This window comes from Octopus bimaculoides, chromosome 5 (genome assembly GCF_046866305.1).
Source record: "Octopus bimaculoides isolate indiv1 chromosome 5, ASM4686630v1, whole genome shotgun sequence".
In the NCBI taxonomy this organism is placed as follows: Eukaryota; Metazoa; Mollusca; class Cephalopoda; order Octopoda; family Octopodidae; genus Octopus; species Octopus bimaculoides.
Window position 1 is genome coordinate 70727777 of NC_142932.1, and position 19594 is coordinate 70747370.

General features: G+C 34.3%; 1 protein-coding gene and 1 long non-coding RNA gene across 2 annotated transcripts in view; one reads left to right on the forward strand and one right to left on the reverse strand.

Annotated features, from left to right (window-relative positions):
• LOC106868231 (dopamine receptor D2) overlaps positions 1–19594 on the reverse strand; it is a 1508130-nt gene that overhangs the window by 627704 nt on the left and 860832 nt on the right. The window lies entirely within an intron of this gene.
• Positions 6605–11717, forward strand: LOC149135587 (uncharacterized). The gene is made up of 3 exons (XR_016241793.1): positions 6605–9351; positions 9892–9997; positions 10374–11717. It is a non-coding gene; the product is annotated as an uncharacterized LOC149135587 (long non-coding RNA).

Genomic DNA, 19594 nt, shown 5'->3' on the forward strand with positions numbered 1-19594 from the left:
GGGTGGGAACCCACGCCGGCGGCCATTGGTCAATTGCCAGATAACTGAAGAGATAGCGGCGTCTGTTCCCACCCCAGCATCCGAAACTCGGAGTTTTATCATAGCTACCGAATAAGTGTCACATATTTTTGCAGGTATATATCATGAATTTTCATGATGTTTTCATTCGTTCGGGAGGCCGACAGTCCTCCTCAACATGATGATCTTCAAACGATGGGTGACCATTACTAAAGTGTCCTTGTTAGCTGTTTGATGTATGAGAACTGTTTTAACCGTCATTTCGAGTTCCTTCGTTTCAGCCACCGGAAAAATCGAAGAACAGAGAAGTATTGCAAAACAAAAAACGCATCCCATGGGGGTCTGATCCTCTTGAACAATGCTGATCAGCAGACTGATGACTGAGGGTCGCATCGAGTGGCTTCTAGCGGCAGAAGCCTGATCTACAACGAGTTTGTTTCACAGATAACGTTTCCGGTTACTTTTGGGTATCCCTTCGTATTCACTTTGTAGGTCTCTGCTTATCGAAATTCTAAGTTACTGTATATTTTGCATTAATACTACGGAATTTTGATCAACTTCTAATTCGTAGGTTTTGACTATCATAGGTTTACGTTCTATCTACAGTAATTACACCATCTGGAGTAATCGTTTAAGTCATGTTTGAGAACATTATATATCACTCAGCCCAGATGAAGTATCCCCTTACCGGTTGATAAAATATACTAATGTTACCATGTAAACTAGAACTACCGCATGATCGGCGACTAAACTGATTCCCCTATTCATGTGAGGTGAGTGTCTGGAGAGACAGCTGGTCTAAAACAAGATACATCGAAGGAAGTATGTGCTCCTTGTGGACCAACGTTTATCCAGTTGGAGAAGGAAACGTCAAACCACCCCAATATCATAGCCAAGAAAACATAAGTAATGCAGTTTTATCAATAGTTGGATGGGGATGGGTGAAACTACCTGCATCAACTAGTTATAAAAGCAGCTACTAATTTTACCTTGTATTTATTCTTAGTGCAAATTTTGAAAAATGCAGTTCCATTTTAATAATCATTTTTCAAAGCTATAATGAAAGTGACAATGGACCATATTCAGCATATATTGCTTAATGAGTTCAATAAAGGCAACAACACAACGGAAAGTGCGAGGAATATCAATGCAGAAATTCCAAGCTGGAAATTAGCCTAGAAGACGAGCCCCGTCTTGTAAATAGTTGGACGAGGACGTCCTGCAAAGCCTGGCGAAACTAAACCCCATCGTATTTGCTGAGGAACTATCACATAAACTTGGATTTCGTCATTCAACCATTCATCGACACTTGCGTACCATCGGAAAAGTCAGCAAATTGGGTCAATGGGATCCTCACAAACGTCCCCAGTTTAATCCCGCGCAGAGGGTGAATGTGTGCTCTTTGTTGTCAATCAGGATAATGTTCGGCTACATACTGCTAGGATGACATTCCATAGTGTGGAGCAGTCTGAATGGGAAACGAATCCCCACACACCTAATTAGCCAGACACTGCCACATTTGATTATCATTTATTCCGCAGTCTTCAAAAAGATTTGGACGGAAAAAAATATGAATTCTGTAGACGACGTGAGAACAGCACTGGAGGAGTACTTTTCGTCACGGACGAGTGAATTTTGGAAGAGGGGCCTCACAAGTCTACCAGATAGGTGGAAGAGCATTGTAGAAAATCAAGGAGAGTATATTTCAGATTATAAAAGAACTTTGTTTATCTTAATTTTGAAAAATAAAAGAATTATAAGACCGCATTATTTATGGGATGACTCAATATATACAATCATGTGTGTGTGTGTGTGTGTGTGTGTATGAAAATTCATTTTTAAATGGCCATAAATTTTACCTTCTACATACATACATACATATATATATATATATATATGTATACGCATACGCACACATATACACATACATTACTACATATATATATATATATATATATATATATATATATATATATATATATATGCATAAATGTGCATCCATATTCGCTTATACATTCAGACGTAAGTACATACCATGCATTAAATTTTGAACAGGCTGTCATTTATTTGCCGAATTTATTTCATGTATATTCCCGATTTATATAATGAGGTTTCTGTGTGTATAAATATGTCAATATCTGTTCTAAATTTACTCTGTCCAAGATTGCTATGAAAACAACAAAAACACCACATAGTTTTCTATATTCCGACTAGATTGTATTACTACAAATATTTCCATCTTGTATTATTGCTACCCCCGAAGCAATTTCGAAAACTAATATTTGTGGCAATGATATATATTCGTGATATTATTGTTACTAAATACAGAAAGAATTTGTTTATTCTCTTTAAATCATATATATATATTTGTAAATAGTATATATGTATGTTTATTTTATACACGTATATGTGTGTATATGTATGGGTGTATCTGTGTGTGTGTGTGTGTGTGTGTGTGTGTGTGTGTGTGTGTGCGTGCGTCTGTACACCTATCTTTCTATATATGAGGATGACTGTTTATGAATGTGTATGTATATGTTCGCAGTGGAATTGTGTCAGAAACTTTTGATATTCATACAGTAAAATATTTTGACATCTTACAGTATATAAATAATATTATCAGAAAAAAAAATATATATCGATTTGTGGATGCAATGACGTGATTTTAATGGGATATCAAATGTTTACTGTGATGTTAAAAATTCAAACTTAACATGAGTCAAGGTCGAATCACCAAAGAAATATGAACACCACCGATATATGATGTTACTTTTCATAACTTATAGAAAGGTAACGACTCGGCGGAATCTTTAGCTCATCAGAGAATACGTTTCGCATCAGTTTCTCCAACTCTGCATGTTATTCCTTTGAATATCACTGAAGATTTTTTTGCCCTTCGTTCATATGGTTTCGATGAAATGAGTGCCAATGAAGTAGGGGGATCGATGGTCTCGATCCCACCACAATGCGCTCAGAACTTTTCGACCTTTATCTAAATCAGAGACGATTGTTCAAATCATGCTGCAACATAGTATTGTTGTTTGATTTCCAATTCTGAGTTTTAAAGTTCCTTTTTCAGACAAACATTGCAGTTTATAAACTTTAAAGCAGAAAAGCAACCTAATTAATACAGTGTTTAAATATTCAATAACGGATGGCAAAACTTTACTTTTGTTTAATCTCGAAGGAGTCCTATTAGATTAAAGATGAGATTGAGCACAGATTTCAGTAGCAACCAGTTTATGGCTCATACGAATGCATTGGGTAATGTACCCTTCCTTATTTGAAGAAGCTAATGTAACAACGTATATTTGTTTGCTATCTCTCGCAGGAAATATGTCGAGCAGCTCACTTACAAGTAATCGTAGCACAATTACAGATAAAATGTACAGTTCTCTCAGAGAACGAGGAATTAAGCGTAACGTTATGACCTTTTGTTTTAAGAATTATTCAGATTCGCTAATTTTTTGATCGGTTCCCAAAGTTGCCTTCCCATCTACAAGGATGCGCTGTTTATTTATAGGGTGTACACTCGCATCGATGATGATGGTCTTTTCAGTAATAGTTTACATCTACTTATATTTTTGCATCAAAGGTAGTTTTTATGCACATTATATAATATTCGTAATATTTTGACGTATGAAACTAGCGCCTATTATGAATTCATTATAAGTAACTGTTGGATCGAAAATCCAATAGTGAAGATCAACTATTTACATATTTCCATAAATCAACTACAGAAAAGATCAGAATTTTTACTTTATTTTGTCTTTTGATGCTGTTACTAAATTTGTAACTATCCCTAACGGATATATGTCATATTTCTAATATTGTTTTGCTTCTATGAAGGAAGTGTGTGAGCTATTAACTTTATCATTATTATTATTATTATTTTCATTATCTTTCAGTTCTGCTTCCATTTCTTGGCGTGTATCTTCCTGAAAACTAGAGCAGAGGAATGGACTGTATACATCGGTAAGCCATTAAAATATACGCGGCAGATTCTTCATTTATAAAGTCATGTTATAGAGAAAATGGTGAAGACAGACAGAGAGAAAACGGACAAAATAAAAAAAAAATATATAAAGTAAACAAAGAAAATAAAGTGGGAAAGGGAAAGAACATTCACAGCGACAATGCTCTTCTCAGTAAGTGTGACGTACCAGTTAAGACAATCTCCTGCACTTCCTGCATGTTTGGTAAGCCAGGGATCATTCTCAAATAATTTTCAGTTCCTTTTTTATCATCCCAAGTGTCCTACAATCACTGTTATTGTAAGCGTCTTCACATGGCACATATTTTCGATTTCAATTAGGAAACTTTCGTATTTTCTGAGTGTATCATTGTTTTGCGAGATATTATTGTCACAGGGTATGCTCATGTCAACAGACTTTATTGTTTTGGTCTTTCATAACTATATCTCGTTTATTAGCTTTGTTGGAAGGTCCCAGAGTATCGTTACATTTTCTTCCTCAATTACGGCCTCAGCGTGGTACTTGTACAATTTGTCAGCAGTTTTATAATGCCGACACATTACCCAATCTAAATATTGGCCAACTCTGTCATGTCTTGATTTGTATTCTACAGGTGCTAAAACCTTGCATCCAGATATTAGGTAGTCCACTGTTTCATCGTCACAGTATCGGCATTTTGGGTCTACACTATTAATTATTAATATTATTATTATTATCAATATTATTATTATTATTATTTACTTTTAATCTACATATTTGTTGCAATCACTAGCCAAGACACACCCAACTTCCAAGGGCGAGTGAAAGATAAGAGATGTTATAGTATAACTAAAAGCTTGGGGAGGTGAATTGGCAGGGATTGCAGTGAAATAACTTCATGTAATACAACATAGATATGTAAATTGATAGAGTTTTTATAAAGATGTGTGTAGTACTTGTCAGCACAATCTTTTGGATTTGTCACATATGAGTTTCCTGGGATATCATCTAGATTTTTCTGACATCTCTTTCTTATCATACCTAGAGCACCTACAATAACAGGAACTGTTCTTGATTTAAGATGCCACATCTTTTGTATTTCAATTTCCAGGTCCTTATATTGATTTAATTTGTCAAATTCCTTAAGATATTTTCATGAGTGGAAACACTTACATCTATTAGTCTACAAGTATTTTTTCTCTGTCTTTAATAACTATGTCTGGTCGATTACCCTGGATCGTGATATTTTTACCTACAACAATTGACTCAGGATGATGTTTTCGCAGTCTGTTTGATCCGTTTTGCTTGTTTAGTGGCAGTGGTTTCAGAGTCTCATCTAATTCGGGGTTAATGACGTGTTCTCTTGCTAATTTGTAAGCTTCCTTGAGGATAGAATGTGATTTTTTGCTGCTTCTGTGTTTGCACGCAAGCTCCAGCATCCAGTCCTCTGCACAAGAGAAGTACTTGTTCATTGCTATTGCTGAGGACTTATAACAGTCTTAGTTGCATCATTCCTTTCCGCCCACATTACTTCTACTTAGGTACAGACGATCAACGTCTGCTTTATTAAAATTTTTCTTCTCCTTCTTCTTCTTCTTCTTCTTCTTCTTCTTCTTCTCCTTCCTCCTCCTTCTTCTTCTTCTTCTTCTTCTTCCTCCTTCTCTTCTTCTTCTTCTGCTTCTTCTTCTTCCTCCTTCTCTTCTTCTTCTTCTTCTTCTTCTTCTTCTTCTTCTTCTTCCTCGTCCTTCTCTTCTTCTTCTTTTTCTTCTTCTTCTTCTTCTTCTTCTTCCTCCTTCTTCTTCTTCTTCCTCCTCCTTCTCTTCTTCTTCTTCTTCTTCTTCTTCTTCTTCTTCCTCCTCCTTCTCTTCTTCTTCTTCTTTTTCTTCTTCTTCTTCTTCTTCTTCTTCTTCTTCTTCTTCTTCTTCTTCTTCTTCTTATTATTATTATTATTATTATTATTATTATTATTATTATTATTATTATTATTATTATGTTTTGGCTCAGGTTCGGTCTTATTCCTGGCAAGATTTATGTAGGTAGCAGGTTACTAGCTGTAACCTTAGGTAGCCACAAGTTTTCAGCTGCCTTTCTAGTGCTTAGAACATTCCTGATATTTCTTGCTGTCTAAATGTATAACCAGTAAATCCTGGTTCAAAGAAACTAACTTCTAGTCATAGTCCTAATTAGGAAAGAGTCTTATAGTGTTATCCACGATAGTCTTGACTCACGTACGTTATTCAAAATGGTCGTTCTCTCTGCTCCCTTCCTGTCAAATGCGCATATGAAAACGCGTTTAGTCTTAAGAAAATTAGCAGCAGGGGAACATGAGCGTTTCAGCAATTATGTACTCTCGATGCGGTTCGGCGAAAGACACCGATAGAATAACTACTAGGCTTACAAAGAATAAGTCCTGGGATCTATTTGCTCGACTAAAGGCGGTGCTCCAGCATGGCCACAGTCAAATGACTGAAACAAGTAAAAGAGTAAAAGAGATATTTTCTCGGAGGAAATTGGTTGTTGCACGAACGGCAAACATTCTAGTAAAACAAATTGTAATACCTGTATTTAAGCTTAAACGAAATGTACTGTTCGTGGCAATCAACCAAGAAAACAGGGCATTGAGAAACCTGAAAGCTTAGAAGTAATCGAGAGGACGGGCTATTCAGACTGAGCTGTACGTACGATCTACGTAAAATAGAAAAATAACAAGCTAGGACTTTGTGCAAATTTTTCAACAGATTCGAATGATTGCTTAACCTCACATGACTACACATTGCCGAGTCCTGAAGAAGTATTTACAGAATTGAATGGAGCGAAATTCTTCTCAAAATTATACCTCTCGGAGGTATATTTAAAACTTAAAATAGGAGAAGAATGCTCAAACTTATTAAACATTAATACACACCGTGGGTTATTTAAATTTAAGCGGCTTTCTCTCGGTGTAAAAGTGACTCTTTCCATATTTCAGTAAATAATGATGGATACAATGCTGGGTGACTCTAATTTTGCTATCGCCTATGTAGACAATATTCTAATAAAAAGGGAATGACGTGAACAATATGTAGAACACGTCAAAAAGGTATTCAAGAAAATTAGAGTATACGGTTTCAAGTTAACAGAAGAAAAATGCGAGTCCTTTATGAAAAGAAATGAATACTTGGGCCTGAGAATAATAAGAACGGACGGAAACTGGTTCCTTCCAGAACAACTGCGATAAAGAATATACCGAATGCTGTGCCTATGCTACAAGCATTCTTGGGTTTAGTAAATTATTATCAAATTTACATTCCCAGGGTACATAATATAAGTGCACCGCTCAATAATCTTTTAAAGAAATATACAAAATGTTGGACTGATAAGTGCCTTGAAGATATTTGACGAGTTAAAAAAGCATTTTAACATCAAACTTATCGTTACCGCATTTTGATCCAAAGTTGAATATTACATTGACTACAGATGCATGTGATTACAGTGTAGGAGGCTTGCCTCTGCACAAATATGACGATGACAATAAAAAGGCCATAACCCATGCGCCACAATCGTTATTGCCAGCTAAAAGAAACAACTGTCAGATAGAAAATGAAGCGTTAGTAATCATATTCAGAATGAAAAAATTCCATAGATTTATTCATGGAAGATGTTTCTGTCTACAAACGAATCATCACCCACTAATATCAATTTGCGGTTCTAAAAAAGTAATACCAACACACACAGCAAATAGACTACAGCGATGAGGCACTACGTTATTGAATTATGACTAAAGGATAGAATATTTACTTTATAAAATATCTAGGGCATACTGATTGTTTGTCCAGACTGATACTGAAACACTGCGAGTTATGCGAAGATACGGTAATCACAGCATTGAGATCAAAAGGAGAAATAAACAATTGAATATGGAATATGGTCCGTGAATTACCGGTAACCCTAGAAGACATAAAAGAAAATATGGTAAAAGATAAATTCATAACAGAAATTAAAAGAATACTGTGGACAAGAAAAGTAAATAGGTAGAGGATTGGTGCGAAACGAAAGTAAAACGTGAAAATATACTCAATTTGTGATGGCATACTGATGTATGCACAGAGACTAGTGATACCTGAAACACTACATTCGAAAATTTCGTATTGAACATTCTGGTATTTCGAGAATTAAAGCTGTAAATCGTAGCTACGTGTACTGGCCACAAATGGATAGAGAAATAGAAAATTTAGTGAAAGACTGTGGAGGATGTGGAGGTAGTCGATAGTTTCTCTAAATGGTTAGAAATATGTAAGTGTGACAAATTTTTTAAACGAGTTGTTTGCGATATTAAGCATCCTAGACGTGATAGAATCTGGCAAATGGAACGCAATTTGTGTCTTTTGAATTTAAAAGGTTTTGTGAAATGTTCACAGCAGAACATGTAACTACGGTGCCATACCATCCCAGATCTAACAGACAGGGAGAACGCTTTGTCGATACATTCAAGAGGACCCTAAGAAAGTCTGATAAGGAATTCACGGATGAGGTAGCTCTACAACAATTCTTAAGAATATACTGTGTGACACCAAATTCAAATACACCACCAGGTATGTCACCAGCAAAACTAATGTTTGTAAGGAAAGTAAAATCATTCTTCGACAATTTACTACCCGGCAAGAAAATAAAAATTGCAATGGAAAATAGAACAAGATTTTCCAAAATTAGTGAAAATGTATTTGTGAGGGCAAACATTGGAACGGAATACAGAGCTTGGAAGATGTCGTGATTACCAAACGCATGAAAAACTGCTATACTTGCTAAAAATACAAAAGGCGTATATAAAAACACATGAACTAACTGAGAAAAAGATTCATTGAGAGCGAACCCAAAAGAATGGAAGAACCAATGGAATGTTTATGTGATGGTTTTCAGGTACCAACGCCACCACAGTTGATTGGACCGAGACGCACAATCGTAAGAATAAGAAACTGTGCGGAGTTCCTGAAAGTGGATGCCAAACGAAAAAAAATATTAAGTGTGTAACTAAATAATGAATATAATAAAACTCAAAAAAGGAAGGTGGGGTGAGATAAAAACTATTGCTAATAAAAGAAATAAAACAACAAATAGAAAACTTAAAAAGGGGAGATGTTGTGGGTGAAAATAGTAATAATGGTACACCCCTCCCACGCGACGAGAGATATATGCTAGGCGCTATAAATAATGTGATCTCAGACAGTATAGGGAGGGAGTACGAAGTAGATGTTCTTAGATAGTCGTTGTCTTACTTGTTTAATAACTATAATGCTATACCGAAGTGGCCGTTATAACAATCTGACATTAAGGATTACGCACATCCTTAAGTGAGCAACGTTCATCCATTTGTTTTCCAAGCAGGGGCGTGACTATGTTGCAGGTAATCATTCAGTTCCACAGTGATCTTTCATGCAAATGTGTAAAGTTCTTCAGCCAACAGCCTTCTACTCCTTCCGAACCTGATACTTTCCATTTGTTATTGTTTTTAACTGTTGTCTCACTGTATGTATATCGATTAATTTTGATGTCCTTTTGTCTTGGTGCAGTTTCAAGTTGTTTTGCAGCCTTTGTTAGCCACTCCGAGCTTTCCTTATGATCATTATTATCATTGTTATTATTATGTTGTTGCTGATGTTGTTATTGTTGTGGTGGTGGTTTATTATATTCTTGACTTTTATCCTTAGATATTCAGGGTAAATTTTACATTACATTTCAATGTTAGTTTCTCTCTATAACTAAGCTATGAGCAGTATTATTCTTATCCACGATACCATTCGTTTTCCAAGATTCCTGAGGTGAAATCGTTTGTTGAAACAGATATTGTTGTACTTAGGGATGGTCATTTTGCTTTTTGACAAAAAAAAAAATGACCATATATATATATATATATAAAAGGCTTCATTCAATTTACACTAAACAGACACTTGATCAAGGTGCTACCCAGTGAGAGTGAACCCGGAATCATGTGTTAGAAAGCAAACTTCTTACCACACTGACACGCCTGCGCCTACAGAGATGTGAATAAAGTATGTTTATTATTATTTCGACTATAGATAACACATAACGTAATCTTGTTTTTCCAGATGAATTTTTAAAAAATTGGCTATTTTATCAAACGATTTATTTCAGATTGATCTAATCACTTTGATTATTATTGTAAACTAAAACTTTGATGTTGGTTGTATGCAACATAATATTTAGGAAGATTTATGTGATATATAAAAACAAGTGAAACATTGTATTTATATTTTGTTAATCAATTTCTATTTAATCTGTTCCACTACGTAGTCGTAGTATATTCTTACAAGAGGTGTATTTCACAACTACTAGAAAATCATACATGTAAACCATACGAATGGCTTCGTCAATAAGCCAACTGTTATACATAATTTAATGATACAGGGGTTACAGTTACAAAATTGCTTGCAACCATACTGATGGTGACGACTCAGAAAACTGTGGACGTTTGAAATTAAATGAAATCATACCTAGCGACATGTAATGAAGACTTATCCGGTAAGGGGAAATGAAACGAGGAAGAAGAAGAAGAAGAAGAAGAAGAAGAAAACAGTAAAGGACAAAAAGAAATCTGATAAGGAGAAATAATATTAGGAAGATTAGGAGACTCAAAAGAACGAGTTGAAAATGAGGAAATTGCTGGAGGTGAGGTACTCTACTACTCTATTTAGAAGCAACAATACGGACTAAATACCGCTAAGCATTTTACCCGACAAGCTAACGATTCTGCTGCTGAAACTTTCAAGCTACAAAGATCTGGAAATAGAGGTACCTCGAATATGGAGCCTGAAATCAGAAACAATCCCTATAATAATAGGTGCATTAGGTATGATTAAAAAACATTCAGACAAATACAAAACCAAAGCACCAGGACTTACGAATGTATATAACATACTGAAAACAGCACCAATAGACACCACACAAACCTACTTAAAGCACTTTCAATGCAATGACAATTATGAGCACGGCAATAAACCATAGCGCATGACCAAGGCAAAAAGATTTGCGCTCGGTAGTGCAATGAAAGCACATGATAAAATTAAGACTAATAAATCTTAATAGTAATAATAATAAAAATAAAAACTCTAAGTATATCCGCCCACGTACAAGTCCATAAAAGAAATCTGATAAATTCAGAGATCGACACAATTCAGTCACACACCAAATATGGAATCTGCAGTAAAGGAGACGAAAGTACCAACCACATTTTGAGTGAGTGCAGAATACTAGAACAAAAGTGGTATAAGTTCAGGCATAACCGTATGGGCGGAATAGTGCATTGGGATGTTAGCCGAGTGTGTCTTCGAAATTACAGAAAAAGTGGTGTGAACACGTACTAAACCGTGTGAGAGAAAATGGTTATTACAGGATTTTGTGGCACTTCTCCATACAGTACTGAAGCAAGAAGACTAGATATGATCATAGAGGAAGAAATTGATTTTGAAAATCTTTAGGAAAATACAGTTGATACAAAAGAAATTGGAAAAAAGTGAGGAATCTCAGGATTTAGCCAGAGAGTTGGGGAGGCTGTACAATACAGTAATTGTTCCTGTAGTAATTTGTGCTCTTGGCACAACATCCAAAAGGCTACCTAAAAGACTGAAACACATCTGATTTGAAACTCGCATTGCCAGTTGGATTTGAAGAAAATTACCAACCTATATTCTACAAGAATCATAAGGAAGATTCTAGAGATTTCAGACCTGTTGTTGCAAAATATCAAGATACAATACCTCCTAACCTAATTAGCATGCACTAGCGTAATAACAATAATAAAGCAACGTTATTGGGCACAGCGCACATCTTAAGGGAAGTATTAGCTGTCTGAGGTCCTTGTTGTGACCTGACAGATGACTAAAGACTCCGGTGCATTTTTTACCTACACTGTGTTACGAAGGGATAATAATAATAATAACAACAACAATAATAATAATAATAATTATTATTATTATTATTTTTATAATTATTATTATCATTGTTTCTACTTTCGGCACAAGGCCTGGAAATTTTGGGTAAAGGGAGTTAATCGATTATATCGACCCTAGTGCGTAATTGGAACTTATTTCATCCACCCTGAAAGGATAAAAGTCGACCTCGGCGGAATTTGAACTCTGAGCGTAGCGGCAAACGAAATTCCGCTAAGTATTTTACCCGACGTGCTAATGATCCGGCCAGCTCACCTCCGCATTATTATTATCATTATCATCATTATTATTATTATTATTATTATTATTATTATTATTATTATTATTATTATTATTATTATTATTTTTATTATTATCATTATTATTATTATTATTATTATTATTATTATTATTATTATTAATAATAATAATAATAATAATAATACATTTCTTTTATTAGCCATACAGGGCTCAACAAAGATGGGACAAATACAATGTAGAGCTTTTCTTTTTGGGAGGGGGATGGAGAAAAAGTAGGGGGTGTTGATCAAAAGGGATCGTAGGAAGGAAAAAAAGGGGAGAGTTCGATCAAAAGGGATCGAGAAAATAAAAATAGCGATCAATAGGGATCGTGTATCACAGTAATGTTCTCGTGTAAAAAGGGGAGGACAGTTTAGGTTTAGCCGTGGAAAGAAAAGTCAACGGAAAAGACCACGGTAACCTTGGTCAATATTGTCATTGTTATTGAAGATACTATAACAGTAAGTAACTCTCTTTTGCCTTTTTGTTTCTTTTCTGGATTTTTTTTTTACTCCTTTATAGTGTTATGCTCAAGGTGGCTCCGTCATTCACACGTGCCATCCTTGCTACATTCACCCATCTTTCATTGAATCATTCACTAGACAAGACTTCCCTTTCTACTCTCACCTTCCTCTTCAGGTGATACTTGAAGAAGTTGATGAGAGATTGCCCAGAGAGGAAAGTCTCTAATCGAATACAATGACCTCAGTGCGTAACAGGTCCTTAATTTATCGACCTTGAAAGAATGAAAGGCAAAGTCGAGCTCGGTGGAATTAAAACTTAGAACGTAAATGCAGACAAAATACCGCTGTTGTTGTAGTCCGCTATAGCGCACCCATCCTGAAATGGACAAAAGCGGAGATTAACCAGCTAGATTGCACTACTTGAATGACAATGATAATACATGGTACCCCCCACCCTAGAGTGAACGTACACATGTTTTACATTTTTTATGCCAAAAAATGATCCCCCCCCCAGAAATCACGGCCTACAAAGGGCAAAGACCTGGTACAAGAAAGTCACAGAAGGCGTCACGGAAAGTGGGATGCAATGATCAGGAGCGATCACCTGACCAGACATAAAAACCGGACATTTTTGTGGTGAATAAAAAAGAAAGAAAAAAGAAAGAACATGTGTGATAATCGACGAAGTATGCCTCGGTGAGAACAGGATTAATGCGAATGATGACGAAAAACAACAAACAATTATGACGATTTAAAGTGGGAAATATGAAGTTTGTAGTGAATGAAGAGAGTAGACGTAACTGGTGCACTTGGAAGTATCAGCAATTAGTTACCAACATGGCTGACAATGATCTGTGCAAGTGTAAAAGTAGAACAACTGCAAAAATCAGCATTGCTTGGAACTGCAAGAATTCTTCGCAGGATTCTTGAAGCATGACCAGCTGTGGACAGCTGACACTTTCCATCATACCCAGCAATATAAGTTGTGATAATAATAAGAATAATAAAATCATAATACTAATAAAATGACCAACAACAAAAAATAAGATTTCAATAGATTCTCTCAAATATTTAGATATTCAACTAAATATATCTAATTAATAGCTTCTTAACATAATTGAATTCGTTGAAGAACAATATAGTGTTTGAAATATTGATATCTTGCAATCAGGATATACACTTTCGCAACAAGTAAATTACAAATATATATACTAATTAGTATGAAGGCATATCAAATTAGTTGAGAGTCATATTTGTATATAATCATTGATTACAAATTTGAAGCCAATGAGCCGACCGTATCTTATCTTTAGGACAAGCTAAACAGGAGGATTTCTAAATATTGTAAAGATACTGTAGCAATATTTGACACACAAGAAGGTATATTAAGTAGAAATTGGGCAGAAAGAAACTGTAGTATCAGAACAAGATACAGTGATTCTTATATTCTTCTGTTTATTTACTGCTTTAATTCAATGGACTGCAGATGCACTTTGACGTGAGTAGACGACTAGATCGATCCATGTGAAAATTTTCTTTAAAAAATGGCCGTACAATATCAGTCTCCTTTTGTAGCAAATCTACTTTGGGAAAGCAAACATAACAGTGTCGTGTCATGAGCTGAGAAATGAAATAAAAAAACACGCATGTAAACACACACACACACACACACACACACACACACACACACACACACACACACACACACCACACACACACACACACACACAACACCCACCCACACAGATATACATATATACATATATATGTATAATGTGTGTGTGTGTTAGGGAGAGAGAGAAACAGGCGAACTGATCGATAGGAGAAAAACTGTGAAAGAGAGGAACAGAGAAAGAGAGAGAGAGAGAGAGAGAGAGAGAGAGAGAGAGAGAGAGAGAGAGCTTCCCGTTGATAAACAACGGTATACTACACTGGACAGCCATTGGTTTGGTATATTCAAGAAGATACTGGGATACATTTTACCAGTGTGGAATTGAAACTCAAAGCACATGGAGTAAAATTGAACGTCTTGACCACAAACATTATAAGCCCTCATATTGCACACATACACATACAGTTTATTATGTCAAAAGGTGAACCTCTGTGTAGTTGTACAGTATACGAGAAGCACCAGTTAAAATCCCATCATATCAATCCATAAGATGCATTCAATAACGTAGTCATATTAAAACACTATCAGACATACACGTGATGGTCATACATGGATTTTCTTTATTCGTTAACCTGCATCAGACGTACTTACCTCAGTAGTAATTACAATGGCTCACTGTCCACCGAGGTATGGCCATCTTTGAACCGGTCGTACCACTTTTTTATTTGTGTTTTTTTTCCATAGCATCAACTCCAAAGCCTTCTGAATCTTCTCGATATTCTGGGCTTGCGTATCACTAACTTTTTGGCAGAATTTGACGCAGTATTTTTGCTCAATTTGTTCAGTCATCTTGTGTCAAAAATAAAAATCGCATAGCACACTCTTCACGTCTGTACTCAACGCGTCACAACGGGCAATATCATTTTGTGCAAAAAGCTCAAGGTCGTATATATTTTGACTACACCTCCTATATAAACACGTATGTTTACATATACATACATATATATATATATATATATATATATATATATATATATATATATATATATATATATATATATACACACACATTTACATATGTAAGTATATCTGTCTATCTATCGAAATCCATCTATATATATAACTGTGTGTGCGTGTGTGTGTGTGTATATATATATATATATATATAACTCTGTGTGTGTGTGTGTGTGTGTGTGTGTGTGTGTATATATATAATGATTATATATATATATATATATATATATATATATATATATATATATATATATATATATATATATATATATATAGAATGATTTCCATTAACCGTACATTATTCTGAAATTCGTTCTACGCTCGAGTCTATAGTAGAAAGGAAGCGGAATATTTCGTACAGGAGGATTTTGTCGAAGATACGGAACCCCGTGATGAGAAGGAAACTTCTAATAACATAATTAAGCCGACGCCACATTTTTCGGCGTATCAAAATTTATAGCTACCATGTCAGGAATCGATATGCTGGCGAGAATAAACAGCACTCAGAAAGGTGAAAGTTTGTCGTAACCTCTCCGTGCATAAATGGAACATGTTATAAACTCAATATATATACATGCAACTTTTACATAGACATACATTATTTCACCACACATTAACTATATACGCAATTGCATTACATTGTTTCGGTATTTGGAAGTTAAACATAGAAACATTGATATTTTTAGAATTAATTGGTTACCTGTCAAAAGGCGTACTATGTCAACATTTTCAGTAGATGTATAGTGCCATCATCAAAATTATTTATTACTTTAGCCCAAAGATGGGAATATTAAATAGGTGTGATTACATTTCCAAAATAGATACTGCAAATTCATGCAACGTCAAATGCACTCTGTCATAATGTCATAATTAACAGTCCATTTTTGAAAGATATGTGACGCCGATATCATGTTCATGTTTTTTATCTCTCTCTGTACCAACACATAGACAAATGCACATATACGCGTGTATATGTATATGCGTGTGTGTGTATGTACATAAAATATATATTCAAATTTCATGCTAAAACATTGTATATGCCAACATATATACGCAGGGACATAGACACATGGAAACACTCAAAAATAAACGGGCATATATGTAAATTGCATGTATGTGTGTGTGTGTGTGGGGGGGGTATGTATATATGTTAATGTATGTGTATATATATATATATATGTATATATAATTATATTTATATAAATATAGATAGATCGATAGGTAGATAGACAGACAGATAGGCAGACAGACAGATAGATAGATAGATAGATAAATAGATAGATAGATAGATAGATAGATAGATAGATAGATAGATAGATAGATAGATAGATAAATAAATAGATAGATAGATAGATAGATAGATAGATAGATATATAGATAGATAGATAGATAGATGCATAGACATGCATAGATACGGTGAGTGAGAAAGCAAGACTTGGTAATATCACTTGAAAGCATTTAATATATAACTTATAATGCGATGTGGTTTTGTAATAAAGTGTCTTACAGCCGTTTCTATACTATTTAAGCATCTGGATCTAATATTATGAAATGACATTTTTCAGGTCAGCTAGGTACTTCGTCATCAGTCATTCCGTCAGAGAGAAACAATGAATAATCTTATTCCAGAATATTATTAGTAACCAGATCTTTGAGGAACTAAGGAGTCTGCAAATTAAAAGCCGTTACTGGTCGGTAGATCCACTACCAAAAGTTAAAGGGATCTCTAGTAAAATCATTCTAAGCAGATTCATTTTGAAATATCATAAGAAATCCATGTTAAAAGATGATACAAGTTGATAGTTCTACTGTTTAGAATAAAGTGAAGAATGGAAGACATTCAGACAAAAGACAATAATCTAGGAAAAGTAATGAGAAGCTTTGCATATTTACTATAACAATTTCGCACAGTTTGAACCGTAAATTAAATACTCTAAAGTGATGCCTATGTTTTGACTTTTTAATATATATCTACCTGTTCAAGAACAAACGACTTCTCGGCGTCTTCAATAAGCAGCTTCAAAACTGCTTTTTAGTGGTAAGCCAAAGTGAGTACATACAGTTGTACTTTCCGTACTTTAAGTCAACAAATGTAAACTCTCATATATATATATATATATATATATATATATATATATATGTGTGTGTGTGTGTGTGTGTGTATAATTTATGTTTTCTTCAATTTTATCAACTATCGTAGTCATTTGCATGGTATTATAAGTTTTATTCTCGGAAAACGCACTTGCCCTCTGGATGTGAAAATAGACTTGAAATTAAAGCTGGTGAATGCAGAGAAGGTACACGAATGTAAAAGAGAAAAACATGTAAAATAATTAGTGGTAGTTAATTACATAAGAAATCGTCTCGGGTAATATATATATATATATGAATCAGTCGAGTAACGCGCTACATATAATCAATCCAGTGCGCTTTCTCCAAAAATAATCAACTAGTATTTCATTGATGATCAACTTTGTTCCGGTGAAGGTGAGTAAATATTGGCAATCTGTTTATCTGCAAATGTTATATAGATAAATAAATAATATGCTGGTATTAATATATTCCATGATACCCATTTCACGCACATCTCCGTTGAAGAGTATACATAAACATATATACGGATACACATACAGATACATACACAGAATAAGGCAGTATTTATATTAGATAAAGCCATTTTGAAGGTCGACTTCTATCTAGAATTGTCTATGGTGTTCTGGTAAATTTCATTTGTATTTGTTGACTACTCTTGAAAGTAATATGAAAGTGTTCAGATATTGAACAGTTGGATATTGTATTTTCTTACCTCATCTCTATGTCTAGGATTATCATCACCTGCAAATAAGAATATTTTATAAAAGACAAGGTTTTGAACTATATATAATGATGATGAGGGGAGCTGGAAAATATCTTGCTTTTAAACAATTTTCTTTTTAGTGGAATTCTAAAATAAATAATTTTTAGTGGAATTCTAAAATAAACAATTTTTGGTGGAATTCTAAAATAAATAATTTTTAGTGGAATTCTAAAATAAACAATTTTTGGTGGAATTCTAAAATAAATAATTTTTAGTGGAATTCTAAAATAAATAATTTTTAGTGGAATTCTAAAATAAATAGAATAGTAGTTGCTGCGTGTGGTACTGTTCACGGTTGGTATAGGTGACGAAGGTGAAGTCGTAAATTGCTATATTCTTATATCGCATCCTAACGTACCCTCACCGTTGTCATTGTCATCATCGTCGTCGTCATCGTCACTGTCATCTTCTGCAGTTGTATCTGCGACATAAAAGAAAGGCACTGAAATTATGTACAGTAAATTTGTCTCTTTCACATGCAGAATTAAAAGAATTATCCAAATATTAGAACGTCACAAGCAAAATACCTACTGATTACTGAGGTAATTTAGATTGAGGAATTTCGCAGCTTCAGTATTACTATTTCCTTCGTAAGCCTATGTTATAACTACATCTATATACTTACAACGTGTACACACACACACACACACACACACACACACACACTCACACACACACACACACATATATATATATATATATATAAATTAACAGAATGAGATAAAAATCCAAGGCTGTGAAAAAGATTTGAGAACATTTATGAAGAGAAGTTCTTACAGCTGTTGGTTAAGCATTTTCTCGCACCATCTCCGATTAAGGGTTATATAAGATATCCCGGAAACAGCTGTAAGACCTTCTCTTCATAAATGTTCTGAAATCTTTCACAGCCTTGGATTTTTATTGCATTCTGTTAATTGTTTATATATATATATATATATATATATATATATGCATGCTAATAAATGACTTAGGTTGGACTCCTCATTTGCATAATCACCGAACCTAGAGCTTAACTATAGTCTGTCCAAAGCAGTTACTCAGCATTACGTGATAACTTTGGGTCTTCTTGATACCATTACCTCTCATAATCTATGTACATGTAATAGAAATATGTTTCAAAATGAAAATAGAAACTATGCGTGAAAAATATAAAAGGAAAGCGAGAAGAAAAAATGCGAAAATGCACATTGCAAATCAAAAAAATAACGCCATTTTTTATGAATAGTAACGATAAATATATACAATTAGATGAACTGAGGTAGCATTAAGAGGACTAATGATTTCATTCCTCTTAATTCTTAATTCTACCTCAGTACTTCTAATGGTATATATACATATATATATATATATATATATATATATATATATATTTATATATATATATATATATATATATATATATATATATATATACTAGCAGAAATACCCTGCGTTGCCCGGGTTAAAAAGAATAA